Raw genomic sequence first — 19312 nt, 5'->3', positions numbered from 1 at the left:
AAAATGTTAGGTTCAAAAAAATCGTAAGTCTTTACATTATTTTCTCTTTTAGGACACTCTAACTTCTTTTAGGCTCTTGAACTTGTAGGATATTTTTATCTGCATGGCTGGTCTCTTTTAGCTTTTTGAGAAGGGAAAGGGACATCTGGGAATATTGAAAAATGTAAGCACAAGTTGTGATGTATGTGCCTTAGTTTGAGGGTATACAGAATCGATATAGTGTCTTTCCTACCTGCTTGGCCCGTATCTATTCCAGCTTTTCCCCTTGTGTGGAGTCCCTGGAATAATATTGCTGAGGGCTGCTGTGTTTATTTAAGAGAATTTTGCCTTTAGTAGTGATTATTTAAGCACTTGTTCACAAAACAAACCAACCCACTGTAATAATACTAACCTTTTTTTCTCTTATAAATATGAACTGAAATTTGTTAATATTTGTATTTTAGACATTGAATAGATTCTTTAGCTATGTCAAAAATTTGTGGGATCTGAGCCGGTAATGCTGCCACACCACGAGTGGCTTTATTTATCTTCTGTTAATTTGATTTTTTAAGACCTAACATTAAAATGAAATAAACTCAGTGGTTACCAAGAAGTTAAATACAAAGGACTAAGTATAAGGGGTAAAATTGTTTCTAGTGTTAATTTGGTCAGTGCAGGAAAGATCAGATTTGGATTAATGTTCCTTATCTACATTTTATAATTATACACGTGTGTAATTCTTAATATACTAAAGTTGGAAATAAGGAGAGTAAAACTGGGCAGCCATGTGTAATCCCTGTAGAGTCCTCCGACACACCTAAAGTATTGAGCACAGTTTTCTGTCTTTTTTTAATGAAATGTCCCAGGCCAGTGGAAATGAAACAATTGTGATGGTGTCAGAGGACTTGGCCCTAAGACCAGTCCTGTCACTAGTGGTGTGCTCTTGGGAAATTCAGCCTGCTGGGCATTAGTTTTTGCAATGGTAAGATGGGAATAGTGGAGAAAGGCAGCTTCACAGTGATGTTAAAAGGACTGGATGAGATAATACTGATGAATGCACTTTATAGACTAAAGTAGTATATATAAATTGAGTTTGTAGTCACTAATAAATGCCTGAATTTTAAGGTATTTCTCTGTATTGTGTTAACAATGTTGGTATTTTTAAAAGTTTAAATATAGGAGTTAGAATCATATCATATTTGGTGATCTGAATACCCCCTGCCCATGGTCAGCAGAGAAGTTCTTAATAGATAGTGACAATATGCACTGATGCGTTTGTGCGTGTGTATATATCTATATAATATACACAAATGTCATAAATGTACTGGTGTGTTGTTATGGTAATGCAAGTTTTCACTTATGGGCTTTTATATTGAAAATTATTTTTATGTGTTATTATACAGACTTACCCAAATACACATATTTGTTCTATAAATATATAAAGATTTATAAAGATATAAAATTGAACATTTGGCAAGTTGAGAGCTGTTCTTATACCATAAAGTTATGTTGTTTTAATAACAACAATAATAATGATTTTATATTTACTCTTTATTATATATAAAGTTAAACTCTTTTGTATATAGTATCTCATTTAATTGTAATCCTCAGCAATATTACAAGGATTTACTATTACTATCATACCCCTGTTTTAGAGATAAGGAAATGAAGCCCTCCCTGGGATCACATAGGTGTAGCAAATGCTACAACCAGCATTCAAGCTCAAGTTCGACTCCAGAGCCTCTTCTCTTAAGAGTCCATAATATTGTACTAAACTTAATTCCTCGAGAAACCTAGAAAGTGAATTTCTAAAGAAGTTTTCAGTTTACTGAAAAGGCCACAGCTACAATGTATCATCTTGAGACTGTTTCCTGCTGGTTTTGGTTGGGTTAGATTGAGTATTTTGGAAATAGTAAGCATTGGAATGGGATGGAAATGAAGGCATTTGGGTTAGTGCCTGTTTTGCTCATCACTGTATGCCAGTTGTGAAGCATAGTGCCTACCACGGAGTGGGGACTGATGCCTATTTCTTAAGGTTGGAATTTGGGTACTTTAGCATCATAGGCTATTTTATACATTTTTTAAAGTAAGTGCAGATATTTTACGTTTGCTGTTTTAATTAGTTCTTATGTAACTACAACATTTTAGAGGGTTTGATGAGAAATGTTCTTTTTTTTAAAGAAATATTATAAAGGCAGTGCATCTGAATAATTCTAGCCATATAGATATGTATAAAGTAGAAAATGAAAGTCATCCCATTCTACTTTTAAATTTTCCTGTGCATTAAATATGTACTATATATATCCATTTCAAAAATAAATAGAGTTATACCATAATACTGTCTTAAAGTTTACTTTTTTCAAGTGGCTATTTAAAAAACTTGTTTTTGAAAATAAAGCTCAGGTGGAAAGTGGGAGTGAGATTGGAAGGAGAGAGGTAAGATTTATACATTAAGATTATAAACTTAAACTCTAGACTGGTTATTACTTATGGGGCAGAAAGCATTTTAAGATCTTTTTAGTTGTGCATAATGCCTTAGTGATGGTCATTGTTATTTTTAAAACTTTAAAAAATAACCAATTTAAAATGGCAACACCATTTTCTGTCCTGTGCAAGTAATTTAAGAGGCATCATTTCAGAATTAAGTTCTACTAGTTTATTCTGGTAGCTACTATTTATAAAGAGATCAATTATGGTTTCACATAACTTTTTTTGAAACCGGTGGGTTCTCCTCTTGGTTGGTTAGAGGCATTCATTCAACATTTACAAATTGAAATAGCATTTTAAAGTTGAGAAAATAATTGTAATTTTTAATTCATGGAAACTCAAACCAAGTACTGCTTAATCGGCATTCAGATAGATACCCTTCATAGGAATTAGTGCTCGTACTCACATCTTTATGTCAGTAGTGTTGGCTGACCTCACCCCCATCCCTGTCCCTACTCACTCAACCACTACCAAATGCTATACTGATAATCCACCATTTTTTCAAGTGACAAAAAAAAAATTGAGTGCATGGTGTAAAATAAGACATCCTCAAGGCCTTATCATCTACATTAAATGTAATTTTTTGATTTTGGCTTTGAGAGTTTTATCTTGTTGCTAAAGCTATTAGTCATAATTCACCTTTATAATTTTTAGATTAAAAAATTTTATATCGTAGGTAATAAATTTTTCATTTCAGAAGTTTTAAAAAAGAGTCTTCCTTGTCCTAGAATGTACTCCTTGTGTCTGAGGTGCCTTAGCGTTTCTTTAGACTCATATTTAGTGAAGTGCTGACGCCTGGCCTTAAAATTCCAAGAATTGGATCTGACAGGGCATAGCAGTTTATTTAAACTACAGTATAGTCAATTATTTATTTACTTATTTATTTGAGAGAGAGGGAGGGCACCCAGGAATGGGAGTTGGGGTGCTAGGGAAGCAGAGGGAGAGGGAGAGTCCAGAGTAGAGCCCCATCTCACAGCCCTGAGATTAAGACCTGAGCCCAAATCAATAGTTGGATGCTTTACTGACTGAGCCACCCAGGCGCCCCCAGAATAGTCAGTTTTAACACACCAATTCAAGAGTTTTCTCATTGGCAGCATTCATATGTGCTTTTCATTTTGTGTGGCTCAGGCCATGCCCTAGAAAGTATTTTATTATTTCTCAGAATAGTCTTATAAGTATATAGAGGCTCAGTTCATGTCATGGATGGTCAAACTGAGGCAGAGACAAGAATTCAATTAAGTGAATAGCAGAGCGTGATTTTCCTCTGTTACTTTACCTTTGACATTCTTAGCCTGTTGTCTCCAAACTTTAAAAAATAACTGATAGCAGTAAATGTATATTTATATGTAATTTTCTGAATTAATGTATGTTTCAAAACATATAGAAAAGTTGAAATTTGAAAAAGGGTGATATTTAAAAATAGAAGTTGCAGTAATTCCTTCCCTGTCCTCCTTTCTTCTCCGGGGTGGGTGCACCCACTTGGAGACGAGTGCTTTAGATAGGCCATTCTTCTGCGGAAGAGGCAGCCATGGGGACACCTGGAGGACAGTTGGCACAAGGTGTGGGGCTTTTAAGTTGGAGTGATCTTTTGCAGCTTTTTAATTTTAAAGAAACAGGCTTTCTTTCTGTGAAAGGCTGAAAGACTGAGAGTAAAGGCCTTGAGAGAGGTGAGCTTAAAAGATGATAGAAGCTTTACTTATTTTCTTCAGAGTTGACCAAAGGGAAAAGGCAGCCTACCCTGTCAGCTCTTACTCCCACTATAGAGATGGCAGTGCCTTTTTCTGTTGTTGTTAGGCAGTTTATAGAACGCAGGATAGCTTGGTAAGCGTCTTCTCTGTGCCTGATATGACGTAACATTGTGGAGTATGCAGCATGCATGTTAAGTACAAGTGGTTGTATTTGGCTTGTTGCTGCAGCATTTTTGAGGATGTCTTAAAGCAGTTCTCATTCGATAGAGTTGGAGATGTGCAGATTATTGAAATCATCATTTCATGAAGCCCAAACTTTGTAACTTGAATTATTCTATTTAGTATTTGTTTATTTCTCTCCTCTCCTTCTCCCCTCCCTCCCTCCACCCCCCACCCCAGTACTTCAGAGCAGAATTCTTTTTCTGAAAGGAACAGATGCTGTTAACTTATCAGGACCTGATACTAAAAAGCCTACAAAAATCTTTGTGCTGCTTATTTTCTTTATTTAATCTATATGCAAAGCATATTGTAATTATTGCTGTTAGAGGGTTTTAAACTGATGGTTCCCCACCCTTTCTGTGCACAGGGGAGAGAGATTAGGAATGCCAAATGGACAACTTGGTATAAAGAAATAATGACCACTGAAATAAAACAGGAGTTCAAATAAAAAGCAAACCACATACAAATGTAGAATGAAAATATCTTTTAGTAAAATGTTAGCATGCTGTACTTGGAACAGATGCCACATTAATTCAAAAGAGAGCCCAGAAAATGTGGCAACTTTACGATGTCAATGGAGAGAGCTGCAATAGTTCCTTTTCTCATTGTGTCAAGTTCTCAGTACCTCCAGGTCCAGTCCTGTTCTTCTGTATTTATTTTTCTGGGTGTATTCCATGTTAGCATACAAATAATAAATCCGTGCTCATTGTTTTTATTTATGTAATTAAATATATTATCATACTAGTAGATATTAGGGTAGAAAGCCCAGTAACTTATAACAGTAATGATTTTTGTTTCAAATATGTGTATCAAAATATTCAAAATCTGAGGTAAAAATTGATTTTTCTCTCATCTTTTAAGGCACATTTATGATAATAAGGTAGTCTAAGAATTGAGACTTTCAAAGAGGCCTATGCTTTTTTCTTTTCTTTTCTTTTCTTTTTTCTTTTTCTTTTTTTTTTTTTGAGGCCCATCCTTTTTTGAATGTAGAATTTGGACAAGTTACAAAACTATGAGAATTTTGCATTTTTTTCTCATTTAAATTTGTAGTTATCATTGGACATTTGTTATGATTTTTAAGTAGCTTAGATTCATTCATTCCTTTTGCGGTATTCTTTATGGTGTTTGGGAAGAAGGAGAAAGGGTGTTGGAAGGGTACTACCATTCACACTTGGATACTTCCAGGCTGACGTTCATTTTATAGAGGATTGCACTGGGACATCTCTGAATTGCCTGCTTGTTGCAGTGCATGGCTAATGTGATTCTGAGCGTGGAGAGAGATGGGCTGGGGGTTCTTAACCAGACTTACAGTATGCCACTTCCTGAGCAGTGCAGTGACCCACCAGGGGTGGGTCCTCTGCACCTGTAAAGTCTGGCGGGCATGCTTAGAAGAGTACTACTAGTTTTCTCTTTTTTTTTTTTTTTTTAAATATTTTATTTGTTTATTTGACAGCTAGAGAGAGAGCACAAGTAAGCAGAGTGGCAGGGAGATGGGGAGAGAGAGAAGCAGGCTCTCTGCTGAGAGCCTGATGCGGGGCTCGATCCCAGGACCCTGGAATCATGACCCGAGCCGAAGGCAGCCGCTTAACCAACTGAGCCACCTGGGCGCCCCTAGTTTTCTCTTAATTAGTCAAGGCAAGAAGGCTCACAGTCCATTAGTTTTGTTGAAAAGGTTAAAAGTTTTGTTTTCATACAATCCAGGTGAAGGAAAGTTTTTAGCATGGCAATAAATAAAGCTCAGTGGTTGGGTATCTGTGCTGAAGCTGGAGCCAGTTTGCATGGGGCTGAAGTCCTGGCTTTGCCACCTATGAGCTCTCTAGTAATGGTCAAATCACTTCACTGTGCCTCTGCCTATGTAAAATATGAATAAATAATAGTACCTATATGGGTGCCTGGGTGGCTCAGTGGGTTAAGCCTCTGTCTTTAGCTCAGGACATGATCTCAGGGTCCTGGGATCGAGTCCCACATCGGGCTCTCTGCTCAGTAGGGAGCCTGCTTCCCCCTCTCTCTCTGCCTGCCTCTCTGCCTACTTGTGATCTCTTACAGTGTATCAAATAAAAAAAATACATATAAATAATCTTTAAAAAAATAATAGTACCCATAGCCTGAGGTTGTTAGGAGGAATTAATAAGTTAATGTATAAACTGCAGTAAGTTCTTGACACATATAGTATGTACTAAATAAATGGTAACTATTGTTAGGTATTACTTAACCTTCATTCTCAAGTTCTTTCTTCTCTTCTCAAGGCTTGAGAAAAATGTTGCATAATGGGAAAAGAGCCTGAGCTTTGTGGTCTGACCCCTCAATTGGAATCTCTGTACAACCACTTACAGTTGAGTGTGTGACCTTGGACTAATTATTTAAGCTCCCTTCAACAAAGATGTCTCTCATACATGCTGTATACCAAGCCCCGTGCTATTCTTTTGGACTTAAGTTTCTTCATCTGTGTTGTAGGGTTGATAACACCAACCTTCTGGGATTGATGTGAAGATAAAATGAGGAAATTTAAGACACTTGATAAGTAATAACTGCTGTTATCATTATTATGGTTACAGTCCCTCTTAAAGTTTATGGGGGAAGAGTAAATATGGAACAGCTTAGCTGGAAAGGAGGTTTTTTTCCCCTGAAATGTCATCGTGAGAAAAGGTATGGGTGGGAAAAGTGTATCTAATGAGTCCTTGTTTGTGAAAGCTCTGGGAGAAATAGAAAATATGTGGGAATATGTCAGTTTTAATAGACTTTAAAAAATATTATAGGGCACTTTAAAAAAACTCTTAGTGATATAATAAGCCTTTTCTTGTACCAGCATAGTGATGTGGTTTACAGTAGGTCACTTAGCATGGAGTCAGTAGTAGACTAGGCATTCTAACTCAGAAGTCTAAAATCCTAATCAGCTGCTCAGTCCCTTGGGTCAGCTGCTCAGGACAAAGTGTGTGCTTAACCCTGAGAACACAAGCTTGAATGGAATAACTAGTGGAAACAATTGTAGAGGCACACAAATGCTTTCTAGTAATGATGGACATCATTTATTTGCCTTCTGATTTTGGGCATTTTGCCTTTGTGAAATTTCCTCTCATCTGGTGCCTGGTCTTTTCTTATGGCAATTGTTATTTTCTTTCTATATTTAATTGTCGTATGTTACCTGTATTGAGCCTAGAAACTGGGCCTGAGGACAAGTTGGTTATGAAAAAAGCCACTCTTTAAGTTTCCACCTTACAATGATCTCAGACTTAAGATATTTTGGTAAAGTATTTGAGTTTTTAATATGTCCATTAGTGGGCACGTGTGCATGTGTGTGTGTAGGTATCTATCTGGTAAGTGAAATAAGTCGTTGAGGGAGGGGGAATGATCATTAAGTGTGACATAGAATTGATTTTATTTATTCACTACCAATTTGGAGCTGAAACTTTTTTGATCTTTGATCTGCGTAGTTTTTTCCCTAGGGTTTAGCAAATGTATTTACAGTAGCTTACCACAATACCGTAAATATGGCATGTGTTACCATGGATGAGCATTTGAGTTAAAGTAGAATAATAGCTTCCATTAACTTTTTGTTCTTACTTACCCAACTGTACCAGTTCATAAAGGCCTAGAAGGTAGATAGAAGCATTTACTAGATTTTATTTTGTCTGTGTTCCTAAAACAACGTTTCTGCTTTCTGAGCAGAAATTCCAGCAAGTTTGTTTTGATAACATGCTTATACTTTATCTCAACAGATATATTAAAAAAATCAAACAGTTTTATAGCAGGCTGTATAGTTTTCTTTCTTTTTTTCTTTTTTTAAGTAGGCTCCACGTAGGGCTTGAACTCAAAACCCTGAGATCAAGACTTGAGCTGAGACCGAGAGTCGGATGCTTAACTGACTGAGCCACCCAGGCACCCCAGTATAGTTTTCTTTCATTTTAAAAAAATTGTAATATTACTTTACAATTTATAGAGTGCTCAATAAGTGAAGCTTTGTAGTTTTAGAATTAGCATAGTGTATGCACAGTATTAAGGTTTCTTTATGCAGGGCTTACAAAAAAGTTGCTTCTCTTGGGTGAATGGAATTGTAGAAAGTTCAGAAGTATATTTCATTTCAATAAATAGAGGAGTTAGCAATAGGCCCTATGAGGCCTTTGAGGTTGACTTAAAGAATAGTACAATTTTGAAAATTAGTCTGTCTGATTTTAAATTTGTAAAAGTTGGGCCATTCATGTCAGGGCTGAACTCCTACTAGACTTATATGGGAACCTGTCTCATTCAGCTTGGTACATTAGCTGCTTCACAGAGAGACGCACGTCGATTGCACATACTCCCTCCATTGCCTTTCCTCGCCCCTCTCCTTTGCTATCTCTTTGCCGTCTCTTCTCTGTGTATGCTATCCTGTCTGCTCTGCATCACTGCCTCCAAAGCCACCACTGTCTTCTTCTCTCTCTCTGAAAAACAATACAAAACACCATTGTAATTATTAGTTTTTAAACAGAGCTGTTATCAGGACCTTGAGGCTTTAACAGTTTGTGGACCTCCTTATTTTGGGCCCTCAGCCAGGAGTTGGATAATTGATAGCTTAAAATCACTTGTGAAGTAACTGAATATTTGTGAAACATTTTATATCTGGACTGAGGAAGAGAATAGAAAAAGACCTTTTACCTCAAAAATTGCTGTATTTTCTGGTAGGGAGTGAGGTAGGGGCATAGTCAAAAGGGGAGCTTTGAAGTTACTTAAACTAAGACGAGGGAAATAGGAAGCATTAATTGATTAGATGGTTCTCTGTACTCCTGTGGACCTATCTGGAAGAGAATTTGGAAATTCTGGTGTTGCTGACCCTAAAAGTATTCCGGTTTAGTATGAGAGGACTAGTAGAATTTCTTTCTTGACTTTGTAAAATACAAAATATGGCTATTGTGCCTTGTTTTTAGGCATTGATTGCATTTCATTAATTGGTAATTGCAAAAAAAAAATTGGTATTTGCAAAATAGCAGATCATTTCCTCTCCAGATTTCTCGTAGTGGTTTTGAATTGTTAACTGAATTGTTTTGGTAAGTAAAGTAAAACGGAAATTAGTTGTGGTTAAATGTTAATGACTGTATTGGATTTAAATTCAGTAGCATATTTGAGACAAGAATTTTAACTTTATAGGATTTTTAAAACTTCTTTTTATGGAAATTTAAAAACATATGCAAAAGCAGAGTGAATAATATTAGCAAATGCCACATACCTCTTAACCAACTTCCAGTTATCATTTTACCAATGTTTATAGTGTGTGAAACATACAAGGAAAGTACTTTTATGTTTTTAAAACGGGCAGTACAAATAGATCTGTTGATATACTCAAAATGTGTGTGAGAATGTTAACTCTTTTCATACATTGTAAATTCAATGCCGATTTTCACCCTTTACCATAATACTGCTTTCATTTGTCTGTTAACTTATTGAAGGTGTGTGAGCCACTACTAACTTAACAGAGAACCACATCTGCTGGAAAGATTGTAGTTTTCTTGTGCCTTCTGTCTGTAGAAACTTATGATTATTAGTTTTTTGAGTTTACTATCTTTCTTAGTTATATTTTATTGTATGTACACTTGCCTATCGGCAACTTTCATATGAACCACCAATAATGGTGTTTCCTAGAGTATGTAGAGCAACTTAAAATTGGAAATTCTTAGATCTTGTTCTGCATATTCTCCTTTGAATATTCTGTTTCTCTTTCCTATTTGTATATACCAACTGACTAAGGATTACATGTTATAACATGTAAAATAGTTTGTTAAGGAGGGAATTTTGACTATCTGCTATCCCCGGACGTGATAATGGTGAACAGGAACTTAAGTTGTTTTCTCGCTTGTTCACTCCTCTTTTGAGGGGTAGTAAGTGCTGTATGTGCCTGTAGTTGTGGGGCCTATTCATTACTAGTCAAGGTGATGGTAGTCATATTTCTAAATTTTTTGCTTTTATTAGTTTAAATTAGACCCACAGGGGTAATTATCCTACCCCAGTGCATGAGGAAGCATAGTCACTGGGTGTTGTGCATCTGAACCCCCGTGAAGTGCATTGAAAAGGTATCTCTAACGTTACGATGCTGTTTGGCATATTTAGTTTAGTGCAAGGAGTGTACTTACTTAACAGGACCGCTAATAAGCTTCCCCTACACCAAAGATATATTTTTAAAAATTATACTTAAGATGACTTTGTAGTATTCCCCAGTAGAGTTCATCCAGAGCAGCAAAATCTTTCTAAAATAAAACTTATTCCTTTAACCGGTATTCATTTAAGTGGGTTTCTCTGTACTTGGTTTCCATGGAAATAGCGAATAGCTAACGTTATTTATAAGGTGGAAGTAAAATAGGGTGCCTAATGGGACCCCATGCTGCTCTGATGAAGAGACTTAGGAAAAAAATCCATGCTCATGGGATTTTTTTTTTTTTAAACAAGGTTAATGGAAGCCCTGATTTCTGTCTTCTGTAACAGAACATATTTTTGGTTTTAAAGGCTAGCATTAATATCAAGCAAACTTGTTCTTTTTTTTGTGTGTGTGTGTGTATATTGCTTTCACTTTCAACTTTTAGGACCACTTACTTATCAGCACGATGGAGGCTTTATGCTTCAGACTCGTGTTTCTTTGTGGTTTTTGTTTCAAAAGTTAAAATCCCCAGCATATTGTAGCTTTTACAATTTCTCATTGACATTTCAAAGTACAGATACAAGCTAAATGTTCATTAATGGTAGCAGCAATGATAAAGAATCAGTATGTTGGACTACATAGTTTGGTGTTTTGTTTTTACTGTGAGTATTATGGAACCATATTTAGTTTTCAGGCCTTAAGTCAGGGTGCTTTTTTATTTGTGTTGTGCAGCTAGACCAGTAGAGAGAGAAAAGATTCTAATTTTCTCTTGGGGTTAGAAAGGAGGGAAATCTTAATTTCTCTTTCTTTTTTTAAAAAAAAAAAAAAAAAGATTGTTGCCAAAGCATTTTAATTGAAATAAATGTTAGTTCTTTTAGTCTTTGAATGTGGATTTGGACTAAACCTTGGCTTTTCCTCATTTCTTCGGTAAGGCCTACTCTTAGGTTTCTAGGCCTACAGCGAAGCCTTGCATTTCTTAAGCCCCTTCAAGTGAAAGAATATCATTCCCTTTGTGTTTGTGTTTGTGATTGTGTGTGTGTGTGTGTGTGTGTGTTTGTGTGTCTCACTAATTTTTCTATAGCCTGAAAGGCACCTGCTCATTTTCCAGCCTGGTGAATACAGCAGTGCTATATTGAGAACTGAGGCAGTATGGAACACAATAAGGTGCTATAATTTTTATTTAGTTAGTTTTGGTCGTCCTTGGCAGCTTGTGATTGTTACCGTTTGTCTGGAAGTACTCTGTGATTATTCCTGGCTATCAATGCAGCAGGAGTTTTCTTCTGTGTTTTAAAAGCAAGGGTTGTAGTGTACTTAGGGCTCTTCAGGAGAGGAGTTTTTGTTTTGTTTTGTGTGTGTGTGTGTGTTTCTTTGGACAAGCTCCTGGCTATACTTGGGTTTACTGTGCTCTAATTTTTAAAAATTTGATGGACTTGATCTTGTTGAATTTTTGTGTGAGGTATTTTATCTCCAGCAATTTTCTAGTTTCTTCTGTACGTATTGGTTGGTGCTATTTTAAAAAATTTCTCCAGTGTGTCAGTTGTTTTAGTTTAGCTTTTTCTTGTAAATTTTAAAAATCAGGTGTTTACCAGTGACCTTCCTCAGTGACTTTTATTTGGATTGTCTTTGTGCTTTAGAGACATAGGAATTTGGGTCTATTATCCCATTTCTGAGAGAACAAGTCCCAGTTGTTGCAGTTAGTGCAGTAGAAAGGGGTTTTGCAGATACAGTGCTGGGCATTGATCCTCCTCCTTGGTGCTACGGTTTACACCCAGAACTCCCATTAGTGTTAATAGGAGACACTTGCTTAAATCCCTGTACACCAGGATAAACCCAAACTCTTTTGTGGTGCCTTATAGATACCTGAGTTGTTTTTTTGTTGTTGATGGCAAGAGTTTTGGTTCTGAGGTTAGCTGATTATTAGGATAAGAGTTTGAGTTATCTTGGGATATGGGGTGATTTACTAAGTCTGATCTGTAATTAAGTTTATGTTATGATTAGACTCAGAAAACATTTACAGCTTTGTGAGCTGTGGAAGCTTTTGAAAAAGGATTTTTGTACTTTATAGCATGATGAAGCAAGATTTCTTCTTTCCATTTATTTCTCCTAATACTTCTCAACTATAAAATAAATGATTTTACAAGTTTTTATACATATTGCAAGAGGACTTGGTAAAAACTATTCTTTTTATTTGTAAGCCTTCCTATAATTACTCTCTGGCCTTTAAAGTGTTTTATCAGCTAATGTTGCTCACATTTTCAAACATAGTGTGCATTGTCTTAGAGTGTGGACATTGCAATCACTGGTCAAGTGTTAGAAAATCACTATTTACTGTGATTACCTCTGAATTGTAGATTTTTGGTACTTTCATTTTATGCACGGTCATTTTATAAACTTTTCATTTATGCACGGTCTAATGGAAGGATTGCTAGATTGAGAGCAGTAAATCTGGATTTTAGGCTGAGCTTTGCCTCTTACTGTCTTTGTAGCTTTTGGCTAGTCATGTAGACTTCTTGGATTGCTGTTCCCCTGTGGAATGAAGGAATGGATTTTGTTCTCTGGGGTGTCCATTTTAGTTGTAGGCTATTTGAAGGCCTACTTTCCTAGGTACTGAAGGCAATAGAGGACCGTAAGGCAATGATTCCTAATCCCTACCCATCAGAATCTTCTGGGGGGTGTTAAAATAATACAGATATCTGGGCTCTAAATCAGACATCATGAATTTAGAATTATTAAGGGTAGGGCCAGTGAATTTATGTATTTTTTAAAAGTTTTAGATTTACCCTGATAAAAGTTTGAGAACTACTTGTGCAAGGCATTATTTCTACTCGTGTGTATGTGTGTGTGTGTGTGTGTGTGTGTGTGTATAGTCAGGGAGAGAAGACATACAATTTATGGTGTGGGACAGTATATGGCTAAATTTTAAGATGAATGTGAGAAATGATCAAGTATCTGAGAATTCAAAGAAAGGAAGAGCTGGGAGTTGAGATGGTTAGGGAAGGTCTCCATTTATCACTGAATCTTTATCTGGACTTGAATGACTGGCTGAGCTTTGGCTAGGTGGAGAGACAGTAAGAAAGGTATTGTTGGCATAAGAAAGAACAAGTAAGTTTGGGGAGAGGAACAATTCTGAGGACAACTGTGGTCTTTATTTTAGTATTCTCTTACAGATGCTGTAGATTTCCTAAACACTTTGAGGGAGTGAACCATGAAGATATTTTATGGAAGAGAGTGTTCCAGTCAGAGGGAAAAGCAAATAGAAGAGCCCTTAGAAGGGAACTTGTTTTGAGTTTTTGAAGTACAAAAAAGAGGTCAGTATGGCTAGAGCAGATTAAGCAGTGGCAGAGGGGAGGAGATGAGGTCTGAGAGTAGCAGAGGCCCAAATCACTTAGTCTTGGGGGCCATTTTAAAGGACTTCAGCTTTTTTTCTGAGTATTATGGGAAACTGTTGGAGGATTTTGAATAGAGGAGTAACTGGATCTGTCTTGGAGTTTGAAAAGGTACTCTGGCTGCTGAAAGAATAGACTATAGCAAGACAAAGATGGAAAAGAGGGAGGGCAGTTAGGAGGCTGTTGTAATAATCTAAGTGAAAGGTGGTGGTGCCTTGGATCAAGGAGGCTGTAGTGGAGTTGACACAAGTGGTCAAAACCTATGTATTTTGGGGCGCCTGGGTGGCTCAGTGGGTTAAAGGCTCTGCCTTCAGCTCAGGTCATGATCCTAGAGTCCTGGGATCAAGGCCCGCATTGGCTCTCTGCTCAGCAGGGAGCCTGCTTCCCCCTCTCTCCCTCTGCCTGCCTCTCTGCCTACTTGTGATCTCTGTCAAATAAATAAATAAAATCTTTAAAAAAAAAAAAAACCTGTGTATTTTGAAGGTGGAGGCAAGGTGATTGGCTATTAGATTGGATATAGGGTGTGGAAAAAAGAGGAGAAGAGGAGTGAAGCATGACTTTTAAGGTTTTGGCCTGAAGGGATGGAGTTGCCACTTACTGAAGTGGGGATGACTCTGAAGAGGAGGTTGGGAGATAGGGTGTCAAGAATTTACTTTTGAACTTGTTGAGCTTGAGAAACCTATTTGGCAAATGTTGAGTGGGCAGTTGTGTATATGAGTTTGGAATTCAGGGAAAAGGTTTGAGCTGGAGATAAAAATTTGGGAGTCACCAGTGTATAGATCCTTTTCTAGCCATGAGAGTGGGCGAGATTACCTGATGGGAAGCGCTCCAAGAACTGAGTCCTGGCGCAGTTCAACATTTTGAGGTCTTGAGAGATGATGTTACTTCAGTAGAAAAGTCTCAGCCCTCACTTCCATGTTTGATCAATAGCATCTCACCCGGTGGATCATTCCTTCCTTCTTGAAACCCTTTTCTCTCCTGACTCCCTGGACACCACCCAATCCCGACATTCCTCCAGATCTCTCTGGCCACTGTTCTGTATTTCTTATGCTGGTTTCTTCTCATCATTGGTGATCTTAAGAATGAAAGGAGAGCAAAGCCCTAATGGAGTGAGTCTAGTAGAGGATGGGGAGAAGGAACTAGGGACAGTCATATGGTTAAATGCTCTATAAATGGGAGCATAGACATGAGACAGTAACTAGAGAAGGATATGGAGGCAAGGGAGGCCTTTTTTTTTTTTGAAGATGGAAGAAACAGGGCGCCTGGCTGCCTCCAGTTGGTGGAATGTATAGCTCTTGATCTCGAGGTTGTGAGTTTGAGCCCTGTGTTGGGTATGGTGATAACTTAAAAAGTAAAATCTTAAAAAAAAAAAAAAAAAAAAAAAAGGTGGGAGAAACAAAATGATCCAGTAATGAGGGGAAAATTAATGGTTCTTGAAACTGAGAGGAGAAGTGCTAGAGGGATGTCCATGAGAGTGTAAGACTAAGAGAGATGGGGGACACAGGGATGATTATGGGATCGGGACCTAAAAGTCTAAATTTCATTAAGCAGTATTCTACTTTTTCTTCTGAGTACTTATTTGCATTTAAATTTATTTCAAACTTATTATGCTTTCTGTTAGAAGTTAGGAAGGGCAGATAAAAAAGCAGTAAAACTTATTTTGTACATAAGATTAGCGTATCAGCTTGGTATAGTAGAAGAGAAGAGATTGAATCTTTTGCGTAAGGTGACATTTTAAAGTGTCTTTGAATGACAATTATCTGTGCTATTCTAGTCCCTTATCAAAATTTATGATTGAGCACAGACTATAAACTTAATTGTTTGAATTTGTAGTGGGATGAATTTTAGCCTAATTTAAAACATGATCTAATGTTAAACCTTTTTTTCTGCAAAATTTGTTTATTATTTAATATATATGTTCTTCATACACAAAGGTTTTAGATATTTTACAAAAGGTACCTACGTTGTTATTAATCACCTTTGATTTATTGATGGTATTTTAAATTTTACAACCATATTAGAAATCTGAGTGATTCATTTCTTTACCAGCTCTAATTAAAGCAGCTACCTATGAAGTTCTAGAGAGGTGAACCATCTTCAGTTTGCAAAAATCATGGGAAATTATGTTAGCAAGATCATATTCACCTTTAAAAGCAAAAATAATTTCATTTAGTCTAACTTACGTGTTTTGAGTGCATTTTTTAAGAATAAATCTATATTTGAAAAATTTAAGCAAATATGGTTAAAATTTTTAACTGCCTCAGCTATGAGTATGAAGAATATGTGAGAAATTAAGTGGACTTTTAATCACCGTAACATGAGGAAATCAAACTTGCATTTCAGACTTAAATACATCTTGCATAAAGGTAGTGTTAAAATACACATTTACATATAGATTTTTTTTGCTCACTCACTCTTACTAAATTATAGAAATAAAATATTTTTTAAAATCAGTTTTCAAATGGTAGTCGATTAATCAGTCTTCAGAAGAAACACGCTAGTAGTTGGGATGCATGGTGTTTAAAAATCACTAGTCTAAAAAATGATTTTATTTTATTTTTTTTTGTATCAGAACTTCTGTGCAAATCTTGTTAAAGGTGTGGGGTCCTCTTCCCAGAATTCTTATACATACAGAACTTAACATACAGTATTGTAGGGTTGACAAACCCCTCTGAAACCCATTCATGAGTATCCCTTAGGCATGAGGGATCTCAAGTTTTAAAACCTGCCCTGTATAGCTTACTTATAATAATTTTTTTTTGAAACTTTATATGGAGACTTTTCCAAAACGTATTTTGCCAGTATTTAACTGTAATTTGTTTCTTAGAAGTGTTACTCCTGCACCTGGTTAAGAGGTGGTGAGGTCTAGTGGAAAGGCCAGCTCAGTCAGAGGAATCTCTGGGTCTGTAAGCTTTTCTCAAGCTTTACAACCAATTGGATTGTGACCTTCAGGGAAGTCACTTAACCTCTCAGGCTTTGATTTCCTATGTGACATCTACAGTCCCTGCAAGCAATTTTATGAGTAGTTTTATGATATCATGGTTTCATGATATGGTAAAATTCTTAATCAATTTGGGATTGACTCTGCTATTGATTTTTGGAGAAAATGCCCTAAGAGGTAAGGTGTACATCCATTGTGTCTTTTTACTGAATATGACTTTTCACAAGAGTTAATATGACTCTACTTTCTCAAATGCCATATAAGTAAAAGTAAAAATCACAATTCTATCCTGATCACTTTGAGTTTCAACATATTTCTTATGTTCTGGTTATAAACCATTGTTATTCTGTGTGTTGGAATTGTCATGTCCAATTCTGTGGCTTGTTTTTTCATTCTCTTGTGTTTTTTTGAGGAACAGAAGTACTTAATTTAGTACAATGTATCAGTCTTTTCCTTTTCATTACATTTTAAAATGGCAATATCTTCCTCTCTTATCTATTGTTTTTAATCCAAAGTCATTCATTTAACAAATAATGCTGTGGGGGATTGATGCATAAGAAATTATCACCAGCATGAAAAAACTAACAAGAAATGTCTCATAGAAAAAATAAGTCATCAACAGAGTTAAGGGTCCACTCACTCACTTCATTCATTTAACAAATATTTACTGAACATTTACTGTGTGCCTGGTACTGAGTGGTACAGAATCCTGTAGGTACTATCTGTAATGTTAAGAATTCACTTTTTAAAAATTGAGGTGTTACTGACTTGTGACATTATATTAGTTTTAAGTGTACAGCATAATGTTCGATATGTGTATGGATTGCAAAATGAATACCACAGTAAGTTTAGTAAACCTACATCACCACACATAGTTAACAATTTTTTCCTACCGAGAATCCACTTTTAAAAAATAATTTTTTAAAAAGACTTTATTTATTTATTTGACAGAGATCACAAGTAGGCAGAGAGGCAGGGAGAGAGAGAGGGAGAAGCAGGTTTCCCACTGAGCAGAGAGCCCAGCGGGGCTTGAGATCATGACCTGAGCCAAAAGCAGAGGCTTTACCCCACTGAGCCACACAGGCGCCCTGAGAATCCACTTTTTAATGACCACATCATTCTATGGACCTTTGCATGATTTTTTTTTTTTTGGTTGGAAGTCATTCTAATCTTGGTGATTAAAATAGCCATTTATATGGACTTGAGAACTTTCAGAGGTACTGCGCTAAAGAAAAGGCAGGATAAAACAGCAAATTGAATTTCTTTTGGAAATGAATGTTAACTGCTTGAACTGGGACCCTTTTAAGTTATTTTACTGCATGTTTGGTCTGACTGTACTTGATTAAATAAAAATTTATAATCTGGATGACATGAAGATTTTTTAAAATATATCCCTTGAAATGAGAACACTACTGAAGTAACATCAGTCAACAAGCACACTATGTTTAAAAACATAAGGAGGTTTTAGAGCATGCTACGTGGAGTTTGAATAATTTAATAGTAAAATATTAGGAGAAAGTTAATTTTTGTTTCCTAATGTTTTTTAAATGAAAAAGAAGTTTGAAAAAAAAAAAAGAAGTTTGGGGTGGGGAAGAGTTAAAAATAAATAATATAGGGGTGTCTGGCTGGCTCAGTCAGTAGAGCATGTGACTCTTGCTTCCAGGATCATGAGTTCGAGCTCCACGCTGGGCGCAGAGATTACATAAAAATAAAATCTTAAAAAACAAACAAAAGCAAAAAAAAAAAAATCCCAAAACAAAAACAACCCCCCCCCCCATAAAAACCAAAAACCAAAACAAAAAACCCTGAAACAAACCAGTATAGCTTGACTTGGCTCTTCTAACTTTGAAGTCAACTTAATGGAGTTTAGTTAATCTTAAAAAATGCAATTGATAATATCATCATTGAATGTTGAGCAAGATTCCCCAAACCTTAATTTTCTTTCTGGCTCTATCACTGATTAAATATGTGGCAGAGAGAAAGGCATGTTTGTGTTACATAGCTTACAGTCTGAAGTGGTGAGACTTGAAGAATGTAAATGAAACATGTAATCGAACTTACGATGATACATACAAGACGTGAATTTTAAAGCCTTGTATCAGACAAGTCAATTTCAAGATTAATTGAAAAGCCTTTTAAAGAGACCAAACTAAGGGTCAGTGCTGTAACCTTAATTTGTTACTACAAAGCAATGAACAGGGAAGACCATTTGTTGGGGATTGAGCTTATATTTGTGTTTTATTTAGATGAGGTGCATTTTATTTTTGTGCGTCCCTTAGGAAAGGGAAACTGTCAACTACTTACTTTTCCTTGTCTTGGAAAATTTGCAGTAAAGTGAAAAATGGAAAATTAGAGATTTAACTGCCTTTGAATTTTTTTCCTTGCTGTGAAAACTACCTCTTTTCCCTTTTTTGAGGTGGGGTGGTGGCTAAAGCTGTGGAGATTTTTGTATGTTTTACTTTTTCTTCTTAAAGTCAGATAGAAATCTTTAAGTCTTCAGCTTTTTTTA

The 19312-nt window shown here is 36.2% G+C and overlaps 1 protein-coding gene across 18 annotated transcripts in view; it reads left to right on the top strand.

Annotated features, from left to right (window-relative positions):
• The window catches only part of PHF21A (PHD finger protein 21A), a 191190-nt gene that overhangs the window by 8798 nt on the left and 163080 nt on the right, over positions 1–19312 (top strand). The gene's annotated exons all lie outside the window — the stretch shown is intronic.

This window comes from Mustela erminea, chromosome 9, assembly GCF_009829155.1.
Source record: "Mustela erminea isolate mMusErm1 chromosome 9, mMusErm1.Pri, whole genome shotgun sequence".
NCBI lineage: Eukaryota > Metazoa > Chordata > Mammalia > Carnivora > Mustelidae > Mustela > Mustela erminea.
Note: the sequence above shows the minus strand (reverse complement) of the source record. Positions and strands in the feature narration are given on the sequence as shown.